The following is a 14,191-nucleotide window of genomic DNA, read 5'->3' as shown; positions in this document are numbered from 1 at the left end:
CTCAGCTTTTAAGTTGCCTTGTGTGCCAGGAGCCAAATTCTGTTTACAGCAATGTGCGGATTCCCAGAAGCTGTGGCCATTTCCTGGAAAAGTTCCTTTCCTGAGGAATCAGGAGAGAGGCCACATCCACAGGAGCAGGGGTAGAAAGCATTCTCTACAATGGTGCTTAGATACGGATAATCCCCCATGCCTGAGCCTCCCTGCCAAAGCCCTGTACTTGGCTCCATAGAATTACATCTCACTGGGAACTCGACTTCTTGTGCCCAGCATCTCGCTCCCCCTCAATAGGTGACCCAAGAAACACAGTGTCCACCTTTTCCAAAGAAGTGCATGCAGAAGGCATCCACATGGCTTAACAGATAAGGTTTCTGACTTTGAATCAAGAACTTGCGGGGTCAAGTCCCTTTGTGGTTTTGTTGCTGCAGTTTTACCTTCGTGCTGAAAGTCCTGCTCCCTTCAGGGCTGGAACCTCTTCTTGGCTGCTCAGGCCAATGCTCTGGCTTCAGCTAGAGCCCCGGGAAGGAGTTGGGGGTTGGGTGTCACAAAGGCTGGGGCATGAGCCCCAGGTGCTTCCAGTCTCGCCTTTGCCCTTCCTGACTTGCCAAAGACAATGGGCAGCTGCCCGGGCTAGCGTGTGGAGCAATTTCCCTCTTCCAAGTGTGCGCCTGTCCCTGTGCTGGAGGGGGGTTGCTACATAGCACCTTGGGAGCCTGGGTGTTTCTCTGCTTCTCGCCAGCTGGGGAAAAGCCTCTTGGGGTAAAATCTCCTGCCCCACTGCCAAAGTGAGCACCTGTAGTACGAACGGTCAGAGGCCCACCATGGGGGCTGGCCCTGCTTTCCTACCGTCTTCTGGTGTTAGCCACAGAGCATCAGCAGCCGCCCCACATGCTGGTCTGTGGGTGGCCTTCAGTGGGGGTTTGGCATGGCAGAGAGCAGGCTGGCTGGGTGTCTCTGTGGCTGTCTGAAGGCCACACATAGGCATGGTCCTGCCCTCATCTAGCCCTGCCCTCGGTTGTTCTGTGGTTTATAAGCCTTCCCTCGGAGCTGTCAGCACCAGCCGCCTCTGCTCTAGGTGCCCAGAGGAGAAGAGGTGCTGGGCTCCCGCCTGGGACTCTGCCTCCCTCCTGCCTATCAAGCCTGGTCCTGGCTCTGCTTTCTTCAAGTGCCATGTGAGCAAGAGGAAAAGTGTGGCCACAAGCACCAAACTTGTGGGCATCAGGTGAAGCAGTGAGAATCCCAACCACAGCCATTTCTAGACCCCCACCAAAGACCTGGCTCCAGTGGGGAGGAGTCACCCAGCAGGAGGGAAATGACTCACTCTTCTATAGCTGGAGACAGGAAAGCACCTTGGGCACCAGATCTTTATCACCTGCTAACACAAGGTCCTACTGAGGTTTGAATTCAGATTGCAGGATTCAGAGTCCTGAGTGCTGCCTGTTACACCATGGGACCAGCTTGTGCTGCCTTCTCCAGACATTGGTGACTCTTATAGGGCTGGCTTGTGTAAGGGACTGTTGGCCCTTTACTAAAACTTAGTGGGGGTTTTGGTTGGCTCGTTCCCAGTCCCAATAGAAGGGGGAAGGGTCAATGGGAAATCAGGACCCGGAGACTGACAGTCCCCTGGGGCAATGGTCACCAACTGGTAGGGAACAAGTGAGAATTTGTTAATGGAGAAAAATCCCTGGTGAAAATTGGCAAAGTTGTGCAGATTTTGAAAAGTTCCAGTGAATTTACACATGAAGATACAAACAGAGAGACAAACACACACAAAGAGAATGAGAAAATCACACACTGCACAGGCCCACACAGACATAAACAAAAACCAAACCCACACAGCACACAGAGCCATATACACAAAAAGGAAAACCTCACAAAACATAGAAAGAACAAATCCACACCAAAAATACAGCAAAAGCCCACAACAGGAAACACAAAACCCACATGCCAAAAGAATACTAAGCAAAAAACAATATTCATGCAAAAATCATACACACACCCACAAAACTATGCAAGGCATCCACCAAAATCACACAGGACCCACATGCACATCAACACAACAGATGAAAACCACACCAACATACAGAAAGCCAGACAGGGTTTGAGTCTCACAGCGAAGAGGGTGAGCACACAGGTGGTTTGGGGAGCAAAGACTGAGGGGGAGTCAGGGGCAGTGCTTTGGGCTCTGCTCGACCCCTCCTGACACAGGCGGCTGGTGGAGAGCAGAGCCTGGGAGATCTGTGGAATCTGCCCTGCTCTCTGTAAAGCAAAGGGACCTCGGTGTCTTCTGAGCTGCAATTGTATTTTCTGCAGGGCAAAATGATTGGCAGAAGCCATTTGCTTAAAGAAAACTAGTGCTGTAGGTGAGGTTTGAACTCACAACTTCAGCATCACTCCACTGAGCACTGCTATTATAAGTCCTGTACATTAACCCACTGCCCCTCTGGTGCTTGACTAAAGGTTTTTTCTCCTTGATTCATGGATGAATTAGGGGTTGAGGGGGTTGCATTAGCTAAAACAAATCCATATTAAAGGCTGCAGGATGGCAGCAGCAGAGGTGGGGAGCCTCCTCCCATGTGATAGAGCTGGTTCCCTTTCCGTTGCTGAGGGGAAGGTTGGTGCTTTGAGCCCACCCGGTGCTGGAACGTCCCATGGGTGAGATTAACAAGACTCTTGAAAGGAGAAGAGAGGCGAAGTCTTTTCTATCCCTGCCTAGCTCCATTGGTCTCCTGTGGCCCTTTCGGCTCTCTGCTCCCCTGTTGGGGAGATGCAGAGACAAGCTCCCATCTGAGTGCCTCACTGAGAGGCTGTGTCCCATGGCGAGTGAGGGGGAGAGGGGTAGGGGTGGATTAGGCTCAAGGGGAGAAGGTTGTGTGTGACAGTGTGTGGGGGAGGGGGAAATAAATAATGGAAAACACAGGGGTAGTGACAGTGAAGCCCCGTGTCTGAGTGTTATGGCCCTGTGTGGTGCTGCCGTTCACCTTCCCCTCCTATGGGCTCAGCTTTCATTGAATCCAGCATTTTTTCACCTGTCCTCACCACAGAGGTGTCCCACATGCCTCAGCTACCGAGTGTCCCTCTTAGAGACGCCGAGGACTGGAACTGATTTCAGCTGCTGGACAGCTCTGCTAGGTCTTTATTCATTTGCACAGGAAAATGCTGAGTGTTTAAATTCATTTCAAACCCCTGCCCCCCTGCTGGGGATTGGGGTGCAGCAGGGGTGCAGGCTCTGGGGGGAGTTTGGGTGCAGAAGGGGTGAGAGGCTGGTCTCTGGGAGGGAGTTTGGGTGGGGGAGGGGTGCTGGGGTGCAGGCTCTGGGATGGAGTTTGCAGCGCCGTAACATGGGCGAGGCGAGTGAGGCACTTGCCTCGGGTGCGCAGCTCTACCCCGATCAGCGGCGCTTCGGTGGCAGCTCTACCGCGGATGAATGAAGCAGCGGCGGCAATTGGGTAGCAGGTCCTTCCCTCCGAGAGGGACTCAGGGACCTGCCGCCAAAGATCCTGGAGCCGGCCCTTGCCTCGGGCACAAAAATTCCTTGTTCTGGCTCTGGGAGTTTGGGTGCTGGGTGCAGGCTCTGGGCTGGGGCAGGGGTGGGGGAAACAGGAGGAGGGGTGGGGGTGCAGGCTGTGGGAGGGAGTTTGGGGGCTGGGGGTGGGGAAGGAGGGCGTGCAGACTCTGGGAGGGGCCGGCAGCCACTGGAGCGAGCAGGCAGATGCTGCTCAGCTCTGCTGCACTGATGGGGCCCTTGGGGGGGAGCGCCTGGGGGCGGCAGGTGGGGCCAAGGGAGTGACCCGGTCCCAAAACTGCTGGAGCCCCACTGGCGAGACCTGGGGACCAGGACTGCAAGTCAGACAAACACCTTTAAGAGGAGGCGTCCCTCTCCCTGTCAAAAACTGATCTTCCTCCTTCAGTTCAGTGACAGCCTGAATTGTTCCTTATCCCGCCAGAGCCAGAGGACTGAAAGCAGCAACATCAAACCCCTGTGTAGCTCGCAGGAATGGACATAAACACTCCCTGGTATCTGAGGAGATGTTCAGCTTTGCCCTTGGTCAACTACAAGGCTAAAGGGAAAGGAGGTGATGCCAGATATTGAAACACGACACATTATAGTTATGCCCATGGTGGCTGCAAAATCTTTTGATGTACTTCTTCTTATCAGCAGTGTATTGTTTTCTCTGGAGCCTAGGCCTTGACCAAGAAATTTGTACTTTGCTAAAATAATCGACTGCCCCTGGTGAAGACAATGGACTTGACACCCACTGGGGTGTCCCTACACAGGTACAAGTACTAACAACAGTGGCTGCCTTTTAGCCATAGGTTTTAATCGGGGCAATAAATTGAAACAAACCCCTGTTAAATCATTTCTCAGCCCGAGTCCTTCACCCACATTCCCTAGAGCATTGGGCCACCATGTGGACGTTTCATTTCCGACCTCAGTTTCACACAGAGACAAAATTTCCTTTGCACAGATCCATAAACAGCAAAACCTCCCTGTGTCTCCGGTCTGAGCCAGGGCATTCGATACCAGTGAACCTTTTTCTCCTGCAATGGCGACGGTCAGACAGAGGGGTCATGGCACCTGCATCCCTGCCAGGGAGATATTGGCTCGGCTCTTTCTTTCTGCTGCTGCTGTTAGTCCAGGAAACATCAGGGATAGAATGCAAGGCTGAATTCACGCGCCAGCCCTCTGAAAAATTTCAGTGCCCCAGAGAAATCCTGACCCCTGCTATTGGAACGATGTGCTGGAGATTTGACTAGGAAAGGGACTGTCTGAATTGTCAGAGTGGGGAATGAACAACAATCTACAGCAATGTCGATCACACAAACACACTCTCATCCTGCTCCAGCCGGAAGGGAAATGGGCAGGAATTCTCGCTGTTCAGCCCAGGACACACTTACTCTGATGCGCAGCTGTGAGTGTGCTGGGGAAGCTGGTCTGGGCAAACAATTTGAAGTGACAATTCAGTGAGAACAGAATCATCATGCAGTGAAATGGATGTACGTTAAGGAGTTGTGGTTGAGTGGTTAAGGCGATGGACTAGAAATCCATTGAGGTCTACCTGTGCAGGTTCAAATCCTGCCAACTGTGCAAGTGCTGTGCTGCTGTTGTTATTATTGTAGTCTTAGTGCCTGAGCATCCACAGTGCGAACTGGAGATAAATCTAGTTTCACTGTGTTGACACTTAGAATGCTGCTGTGGCACTGCTATAGCACTTTGGAGTAGACAGTGACTGGAGGGATTTTCCCATCCCTGTAATAGCTGCATGGAGAGAACAATTCTTCCTTTTCTTTAGCATGATCTAACCCAGGCTTAGGTCACCTTAACTATATGGGGTTGGGGGGGGGGGTCACACCCTGGGAGACATCACTTTGTCAGTTCAGTGCCCAGCGTACACCAGCCCTTAGATCCCTCTTGGTATTTCAATGCAGGCACTGACCTGTGAGAGGAAAACATCAGCTCACAAACACAGAGACTGAATTTCCCACATTTAATCTCGCTGCACTTTCCAGAAACTCACAAAATTCAATTCATTCTTGCTAGGACAGAGAAAAAATAAAAGTTTTTGGCTTGATTAAATAAAATTAAGTGTTTAATTAATATAGTAAAAATCTGTACTGATTCCTCTAACTAACACCATAGCGTGAAAGAGGAACAGAGACAAATCTTGTCAGTGACGACTAATTTCACAAATGATCTTCCCATTATTAATTTCCACGCTGCCCCCATTGGAGGTCTGGGCATCTCCAGTGTCATTGCTCTGCGTTCACCTTCCCCTAGAATTGTTCTCGGACATACGACTTACTCTGCGGCATGGGGCTCGGGTCACTTGCTGGAGGATTCCCTGCACCTTGAGGTCTTTAAGCCATGATTTGAGGACTTCAATAACTCACACATAGGTTAGGGGTTTGTTACAGGAGTGGGTGAGTGAGATTCTGTGGCCTGCATTGTGCAGGAGGTCAGACTAGATGATCATAATGATCCCTTCTGACCTTAAGTCTGTGAATCTATTAATCTTTTCCCAAATTTGGAAAATTGTGCAGTTCAGAATGTGAATAGTGACCTCGTCTCCTTCCTACACCTGCTCTACATTGCTGCACAGCAGCTTCTCCCCCTGCAGAGTCACCCCAGCACGGCAGTGCAGCCGCCCAGGGTTCAGCAGGGGCCCCTGGCAAGGACAGTGAGTGCAGCTAACAGCCCAGTGTGCCTGGCCGTGAGGCAGCTGTAAAAAAGCAACCCCCCCCCCAGAAGTACAGAGACTGAATTCCCCAACTTTAACATCATGACCCCCCTGTAGAAAGCCACACGTGTCAGTTGTATTTTCACAGGGAGATGCAAAAATCAAGTGACACCAATTTTTAAATTGAGTAAATAAAGTTGAGGAGATAGTTATTAACCTCACAAAAATATACTAAAGATCCCTCAACATAACACCTGAAGGTGAAATATGAACAGAGACAAACCTTGTCAGCAAACGATACTCAAAATGTTACTAATTCCCACCCCTCCTCCACAGGAGCTCTGTGCAGTGTAACTGTTCTGCAGGCAGCTTCCCATTCAATGCTGTTGTGGGACATTCCCAGGCCTGGAAATGTACCAACGACAGAATTTGAAGAGCAAACCTGGCTCCCCGCACCAGGCGGGATTTGAGTGTTTTGTCCCTGTCACTTAGTCTGTGTCAATAGTACAGATGCCAGGGGCAGGACTCCAGGCTCTGCTTGAGGGATCCTGGCACAGGGGCTGGTGGAGGAGAAAGGATTGTAGCTCCTGACCTGTGCTCTGGAGAGGAGAAAATAATTGAAGGGGGCATTATTAACTCTTCCCCTTCTCCTGCTCCACTGGGCTGGAATTCTACATTCCACAGGGCCAGATAAGGGGGTGATGCCACTTGGTTAATGAAAACCAGTGCTCCAGGTGAGGCTTGAACTCACAACCTCAGCCTAGCTCCTCTCAGCACTGCCCTATAAGTACTGTGTACTAAGCAATTGTGCCACTGGAGCACCTCTTCATAGTGATTTTCTGAGACCCCCCTAGGTTGATACAGGCGAGGAGTGACCCCAAAACATTCTCAGTGGGGTTGAGAGCAGGTAGCGACAAGTGTTGGTACTTGGTGGGGTGGATTCTTCTTAAGGGTTCCAGGCCCCATTTGACCCTTTTGTTCTTCCCTGTGTAATAACAGAGCTGGTTAAGACTCAATGGAGAGTCTTGCTGCAGACCAACAGATCTGAAATCACTGAGAACCAGCTCTAAGCATTAGTCCTGCTTTGGGACAGTGTCTCTCATGCAAGAAACTGCCCAGTCTGCGCTAGCAGTGAGGCTCCCTCACTAACAGCTGAAATCAGGGAGAGCTGTGTGAAGTGCAGGGCCCCAGGGGGGCCTGAACAGGGGGGAACAACACCCCAGGGCTTTAAAAATGGGAGGGCTCTGCCTTGCCACTTTGTAATGACCGTAAGGGCGAGTGAGGGTGGGGAGGGGGCGGAGAGCAGTGAGCAGGAGGTGGGATCATGGGGGAAGAGGCAGCATAGGAGTGGGGCCTTGGGGAGAAGGGGTGGGGCAGGGGTGTGGGGTTGAGTGGAAGGGGTGGGGCTACTGTTTGGGCTCTGGTGGCCGCTCCTTTTAGGGAGCCTGCCCCGCTCCTGGTGGGACCACAAGACGTCCCAGAGCAGAGAGGGTGGCCAGCAGAGCGGTGACAGGGTGGAACGGCAAGTGGCCGGCAATGTGGCCAGACAGCGGAGGGAGAAAGGGGCTTTCCCCCACGGAGGTGAGAGGTGAACTCTGGGTTTTCACTGACCCAGGGCAGCAGCTGTGGGTGAGGTGCAGTGAAGGGAGGGGCACATCCACAGAGCTTCTGGTGTCTGGATTTAGGAGCCCGAGGCAAAAGGCCACTGCCCAGCACACTGTGGGGGGTGGGTGTTTTGCTCATAGTGTTGTGTTATGAATCCTGATTGTGGTGTTTTCCCAAGTTAATAAAAGGTGATTTTCCTCCTTTTTATTAAAGTTTCTTTTCTACACTCAGAGCGTGTGAGTGGGGAAAGTATCGCCTCTTAGAGGCACCCAGTGGCCAGGGTTAGTTTCCCCAGGTTACTGGGTGGGGGCTTAAGCAGATTGTGTGTTTTATTGTTGAAGAGGAGCCCCAAGCACCCAAACAGGGAATTGTAACTTCAACCTTCAGAGTAAGAGCCAGAGGTGCTGCCAGCTGAGCTAGCCAGGCCACCTAAACCTATTAACCCCTTTCACCGCAAGAGCAAAGACCGGGTACTTCTTTGCTTCTCAGCAGCTGGGAAAGAGCCTCTTGGGGGAAATATCTCCTGCCCCACCGCCAAAAGGAGCCCCTTGAGTGGGAACGGTCAGAGGCCCCACCTGCTTTCCAACCACCTTGTGATGCTGGCCGGCCATAGAACGAATGCTGGTCTGTGGGTGGCCTTCAATGGGGGTTTGTCATGCCAGGGAGCAGGGAGCAGGCTGGCTGGGTGTCTCTGTAGCTGTCTGCTGGCCACGCATAGGCATGGTTCTCCCCTCCTCTTGCCCTGCCCTTGGTTGCTCTGTGGCTTTTAAGCCTTCCCTTGGAGCTGTCAGCACCAGCCGCCTCTGCTCCAGGTGCCCAGAGGAGGAGAGGGGCTGGGCTCCGGCCTGGGACTCTTCCTCCCTCTTGCCTAGCCCTGACTATGAAGCCTGGCCCTGGCCCTCCTTCCTTTAAATGCCATGTGGGCAAGAGGAAAAGTGTGGCAGCTGCAGGGACCAAAGTTATGGACATCAGGTGAAGCAGCAAGAAACAACCATATGGTCAATCCACAGGACTCTCTAGCCAGACTGTTAAGTTCTAGGACCCCAACCTATAGCCGCCAGCACATTGAACCAGCCAGACCAGAGACCTATCTCCAGTGGGCATCAGTCACCCAGCGTGAGAGAAAAAAACTCACTCTAGTTCACCCTGAGAGAAGGTAGCCAAACATATTGAGCTCCAGGGCTTTGCAGCAAAATTACATATCTCTAGGAGGTCCCACTGAGATTTGAACTCAGATTCAAGGATTCAGAGCCCTGAGTGTTGCCCATTAGACCATGGGACCTGCTGCTGTTTTGTTCTCTAGACCCCTGTGACTCTCAGCTGGCTGGTTTGCACTCTGCACTTATTGCTTCCCACCAGCGGCTTCCTCTCGTGGGACTCTCTCTCCTCCTCCAGCGACTGTGGTCCTGCTCTACCAGATCCGTGGGTCCTGCCCTGAGACCCCACATCCCCCTGCTTTGTCTCCATTCCCTGCAGGTCACAAAAATGTCAGGGGAGGCCACCGTTCCCTTCACTCGGTGCTCCCGCTCATATCGGCCAGCTGCAGCCTCATCTCCTGGAACTCGGGCAACTGTCGCTTGATCCAGTCGTACAGTCACACGCTGACTGGCTCCCCTGCCTGGATGCTCTTGTGGAAATCCCACAGGTGACGCTGCAGGACTTGGCACCATTGGTTTCTTAAATGTTGTGGTGTTTGCCCGACTACCACAACAAAGCCGCCAACTCCTCCCTCACCGACTCCCACCAATCCCCCTGGTTGCCATAGAACCCTCTGATGCTTTCCCGTTCTGCCAACACCACCAGGCCTCCCCCTCTGCTCCTTTATCTTGCAAGCTCTGGATGTTCAGCTTCCAATATCCTCTGCCCTGGGTCAGGGAATTGAAATCCTGCTCAACACCAAACAGTCTAGAGGAAGGGAGCCAGTTCCTTCATAGAACTTTCCTTTCACGCCTTAACTGGGGACCATACACATTAATATAGCCATAACCAGTGCTACAGAGCACAAAGCCCACTAGTAATGCCCTCCCTGATTTGAGCTCCAGCACCTTCTGTACTCGCACCATGAATGTGAAGAACAAGACTCCAACCCCATCATTCTTCCCTGGCCTGGAGGACCAGAGAGATGGGCCCTTCCACCAATCACCTCTGCTCATCTAGCTACCCTAGACTTGTTAATGTGCATTTTCTGAACACCCACCATGTCCAAGCCCAGCTGCTCCAGGGCAATGAACATCAAATGCCTCCTCCTGGGCCCCCAAATCCCTGCCACCTTCCAAATGGCCATTTTCACAGATGCCCCTTCCAGGGGACAGCCCTTGCTCAGCTGCACAGAGGACTTTTCATGCTCCCAGAAGACAAACCACCACTGTACAAAAAGGGATGAAAGAGCCTGCCAAAATCTGGGATTGAACAAACAGCCTTTAGATCTTCAGTCCAATATGCTCCTAACTGAGCTACTTTGGCAGCTGTAAAGCAGTATTTTGGCCTGTTGCTTCTCTTTCCGGGAGTTTTTTGCAGCAGTTGCACACAAAAAGGACGTCATTGTGAGTGGCCCATGAAGACAAGACTCGCTTTTGCCTGCCTTGCTCAGCTTGACTTGACTTGCTGCCTCACCCTGTTCCTGCCCTAGTGCCCGGGTTGACCTGGTGGTGGAAGAGGACTGGGGGCCAGTGGTGCGGGGAGGAAGTTGAGCTGGACCCAGAGCTAGACTAGACCCTGGCAGCAAGAGTCTGGCCACCACTTGCTGCCCCACCTGTTGTCCTGGCTTCCCCCACTGGGTGTCATTTTGGGAGGGAAGTGGGGCTTCTGCCTCCCTTCCCCGGTTTTCACACCGCAGAGGAGTGCGAACAGGAAAACGAACGGCTGCTCCACACCCCCACCGGAGGAACCCGACGCCCTTAGCTGTGGGGAGTAAGAAGTGGCTGTTGGCTGACAGGGCCTGTCCCCGAGGAGCTGGAACAGCAGCTGCTGCCTCCCCCTCAGCTCCAGGCTGTGGGAAATGCTCATTGCCTGGCTGCATGGGCGGCTCCTGCTCCCTGCTCTGGAGAGCGTCTGTATTGCTCTGTCAACCCCCCGTCTTCACTGAGCCAGTCTGGTAAGGTCCCAAGTGCCCCCTCTGGCCTGGCAGTTGAGAGTCTGTGCAGACATCGGCCCCCCTGCCAGCCCCACAGGCAGCAGCAGCACCAGCCCCCCAGCACCACAGGGGCACTCAATGCACTTCCTGTGGGGAAATGGCTCCCATGGAGTCGCTGACTTGGCTCCTTTCGCACTCTAGAGAGAGGAGCAGAACCAGGGCTATGGCTGATCTATAGGGCACCAGGTGAGTAGCAGACGGTTCAGGTGCTGAGAGTTTGCCGGACCCCTCAGGGACACAGTGTGAGGTGGTGTCCCAGGGATCTCTATGAAAGGAGCAGAACAGGATTTACTTGGGGTGGGAAGAGAATTGAGAGTGTCTCAGGGGGTTGTACAGAGGTATCGCCCGGGTGAGAGACTGGCTAAAACACAGGCCTCGTTGTGAGCAAGATTCCAACCTGCGCAGGGGAACCCTATTGGATTTTGACTCCAACGCCTTAATCACTCAGCCATCAGCACAGTAATGCCCTAATGCCAGAGAATCACAATGCCCAGGTGTGAAGTCATCTGAACTACAGAATTCCCACAGCAAACCTGGCTCCCAAAGCACAGGGGGGATTTGGGGTTCATTCTCTTTGCTTAGCCATGTGCAGTCGCACAGCAGGATGCGGCTGGTGGGACAGGGATACTGAATGCTCAAGGGTCAGACCTAGGAAGGTTGAAGCTTCATAAGCTTCTTGCCCTGCAGACAGCCTGCTAAGAGAAAGGAAACTCCCGCAGAATCCGGACTGGCTGTGTATAGCGCACTTCCACCGCATTGCCCAGCGCCCCAGCGACAAGCCAGAGCTGTGGTCTGGGAGTGAGAGGCACAGGCAGAGCGCTGACTGGTAGCTCAGGGCTGGGATAGCAGGGGCTGCGGGCAGGGAGTCAGGGGCACCACCAGAGCATTTAATTGAACCGATTTAAATCTCAGGTTTGATCATTCCTGGGACTGGACCTGGCTAGGACTCTCGGGCATCACTGAAGTGTTCTTGAAATCAGGTTCCAGCTTTGTCTGCCCCCCTCCTTTTCTGAGCTGGGCTGCAGCCCCTGACGCAGCCGCCCGCCCGCCTGCCGCGGACAGCGGGCCCAGCAGAGGCCCCAGCAGGGACCAGGCGGCTCTTCGGCAAGGGCCCCTGGTGGGGCTGGCAGCCGGGCTCTCAGCGCCGAAGAGCCCGGGCTGGCCAGGGGAGTGCACCGGGCCAGGCAGGCAGGCAGCGGGAGGGGCCTGACTGGAGGGCCAGAGGCACGTGAGCATGTGTGCGAGCAGAGCATTGTGGGAGAGGAAGCAGGGGTAATCAAGTGTATTTTCCTGTTTAGTTTGCATCAAGGACAGAGTAACTGTACCTGGCATTTGAGGCCTGAGAGCTTAACCCTCACCTGAAAAGTACTCACCATTAAGGGGTCTGGGTTCCAAACGGCAAAAAGTTGTGGGAGATAGAAATGGATGTATGTTTTGTTCTTACATTTGCTATTCCAGGTATGGAAAGACAGAGGCAAATTTAAATTTTTTAGAATTGTTGTTAGTGCTGCAGTGTTAAAATCACTTGCCCGAAGCTTATGCCATGTGATCTCTTTCATGGTATATTTTGGCCCTGAGAGGTAAAAGGCTGCTCTGGGGGTAGTGTTATGGAGTGAGGTAGCAAATGTTGGTTGCAGAGATGGTGCGTGTGCCACAGAAGTTGTCCCCCCCCCCCCCCCCCCGCTCTGGTCCCAGAGTCCAGGATTTGCATAAACCCACCCACTGACCTGTGACTAACAATCTCGCTCTGCTAACTTTTCCAGCAAAACAGGCCAAAGAAAGTGTATGCAAGCGCTGTACCACAGCCCCAGTGCTCTTTTCGGTTCCTTCCCACAGAACTTTCCTTCCATAGCAGTCCAGTTCCTTGCTGTTGCTTGGCTAACCACTGCATGCATGTGCTATACTGTACCCTGAGCTGATTCCGGGCTTTTGTGCTCAATACAGCCTTGCCCCTCCATGTCTCTGTGGCGCAATGGGTCAGCGCGTTTGGCTGTTAACCGAAAGGCTGGTGGGTCGAGCCCACCCAGGGACGACGCTAAGCCCGTGCTACTTCCTTGCTTCCCCGAGGCCTGTGGTGGGAGCCTCAAAGGTCCCATTTTGCTGCCTCTTGGCCTCAGTGCTTTCAGCTGGTGGTCCAAAGAGCAGGCTGGATGCCATTCAGAAACCCATCTGCCAGCAGCCGTGCCGGAGGCTCAGGCTTAATCCTCAAAGCCGAGCACAAAAACTTTCAGCCGGGAACATTTCGCTCCCTTCCCGCCTCCGCCCAAGCGGCAAGGGAGAAGCGGAGGAGACAGGCCGGCTCAAAGACGCCTCCCTCCCACTTCCCTGTATGCTGTGCAAAGCTCTTGGCCTGCCTCATGCCTCGTCAGGAAAGCACGGCCATGCGGCCCAAGCCTGAGTCACGTCTGCGGCCTGGCCCGCCCCGCCCTGGCTGACAGCGCGCAGAGCTACGCGAGTCAATGGCAGGTCGAGTCGGGAGCCTCGGCTCTTTCCCCTGACAGCCACACACACAGCGCTGCCTAGCGCCCCGAGAGCCTCCCTCGTGTTCTCCCGCAGCAGCCGCCTGCCGGTGTGGGTGGGAAAAGGGGACCAGGAAGCACTGCAGCCTCATTCCAGGACAGGAGGCCCTGGCCACGCCCAGGCCTGCCTCTTGCCTTCAGCCCAGGCAGCCAGAGGTGCCAGGAAGCTCCCTGGCAGGCCGCCACTTCGCCTCAGCCACCTCTTGCCTCATGGCCTAGGCTCTTGGGGCTCTGCTGGTCACCCGCTCGCTTGAAGGCCCAGAGGGAAAAGAAACAAGCGCACGCGTAGCAGAGGATGGTTTCGATCCATCGACCTCTGGGTTATAGGCCCAGCACGCTCCCACTGCGCCACTCTGCTGCTTCTTCACACTCTCCCCCTGCCACCTAGCCACCACTATCCGGATTAGTGCCTTACGCGCTCTCGTGCTGGCAGGCAGATGCGCAGGCTGCTAGGCAGCTGCCCTGGTCACAGGATTTTACAGCTAGCTTCTACAGGGTAAAAAGGATCTATTTGGGGTTTGGACCCCATTGGGAGCTGGGTAGCTGAGTGCCAGAGACGGGAGCACTTCTTAAACTGTTTTCAGTTACGCTTGTGGGGGACGAGGTTCAGCCTTGGATCCGTGTCTGCAGCAGGCAAGCACCTCTGGCTCAATCGCCCCCCGCCGTATTAGCAGAGTAAAACGCGGAGCGAACGCACACGCCTTGCAAAGGAAGAGGAGCCGGGATCTCGAACAAAAGTCAGCATTTTATTAAGATGA

At 53.8% G+C, this 14,191-nt stretch overlaps 2 non-coding genes across 2 annotated transcripts; one reads left to right on the top strand and one right to left on the bottom strand.

Annotated features, from left to right (window-relative positions):
• Window positions 1–12,872: 12,872 nt before the first annotated feature.
• Window positions 12,873–12,946, top strand: TRNAN-GUU. Its single transcript has one exon. It is a non-coding gene; the product is annotated as a tRNA-Asn (tRNA).
• A 773-nt stretch (window positions 12,947–13,719) lies between these two features.
• On the bottom strand, window positions 13,720–13,791 carry TRNAI-UAU. The gene has a single exon. It is a non-coding gene; the product is annotated as a tRNA-Ile (tRNA).
• Window positions 13,792–14,191: the final 400 nt, after the last annotated feature.

This window comes from Mauremys reevesii, linkage group 12 (assembly GCF_016161935.1).
Source record: "Mauremys reevesii isolate NIE-2019 linkage group 12, ASM1616193v1, whole genome shotgun sequence".
In the NCBI taxonomy this organism is placed as follows: Eukaryota; Metazoa; Chordata; order Testudines; family Geoemydidae; genus Mauremys; species Mauremys reevesii.
The sequence above is the reverse complement of the archived record's forward strand: the minus strand, read 5'-3'. Positions and strand labels throughout refer to the sequence as shown.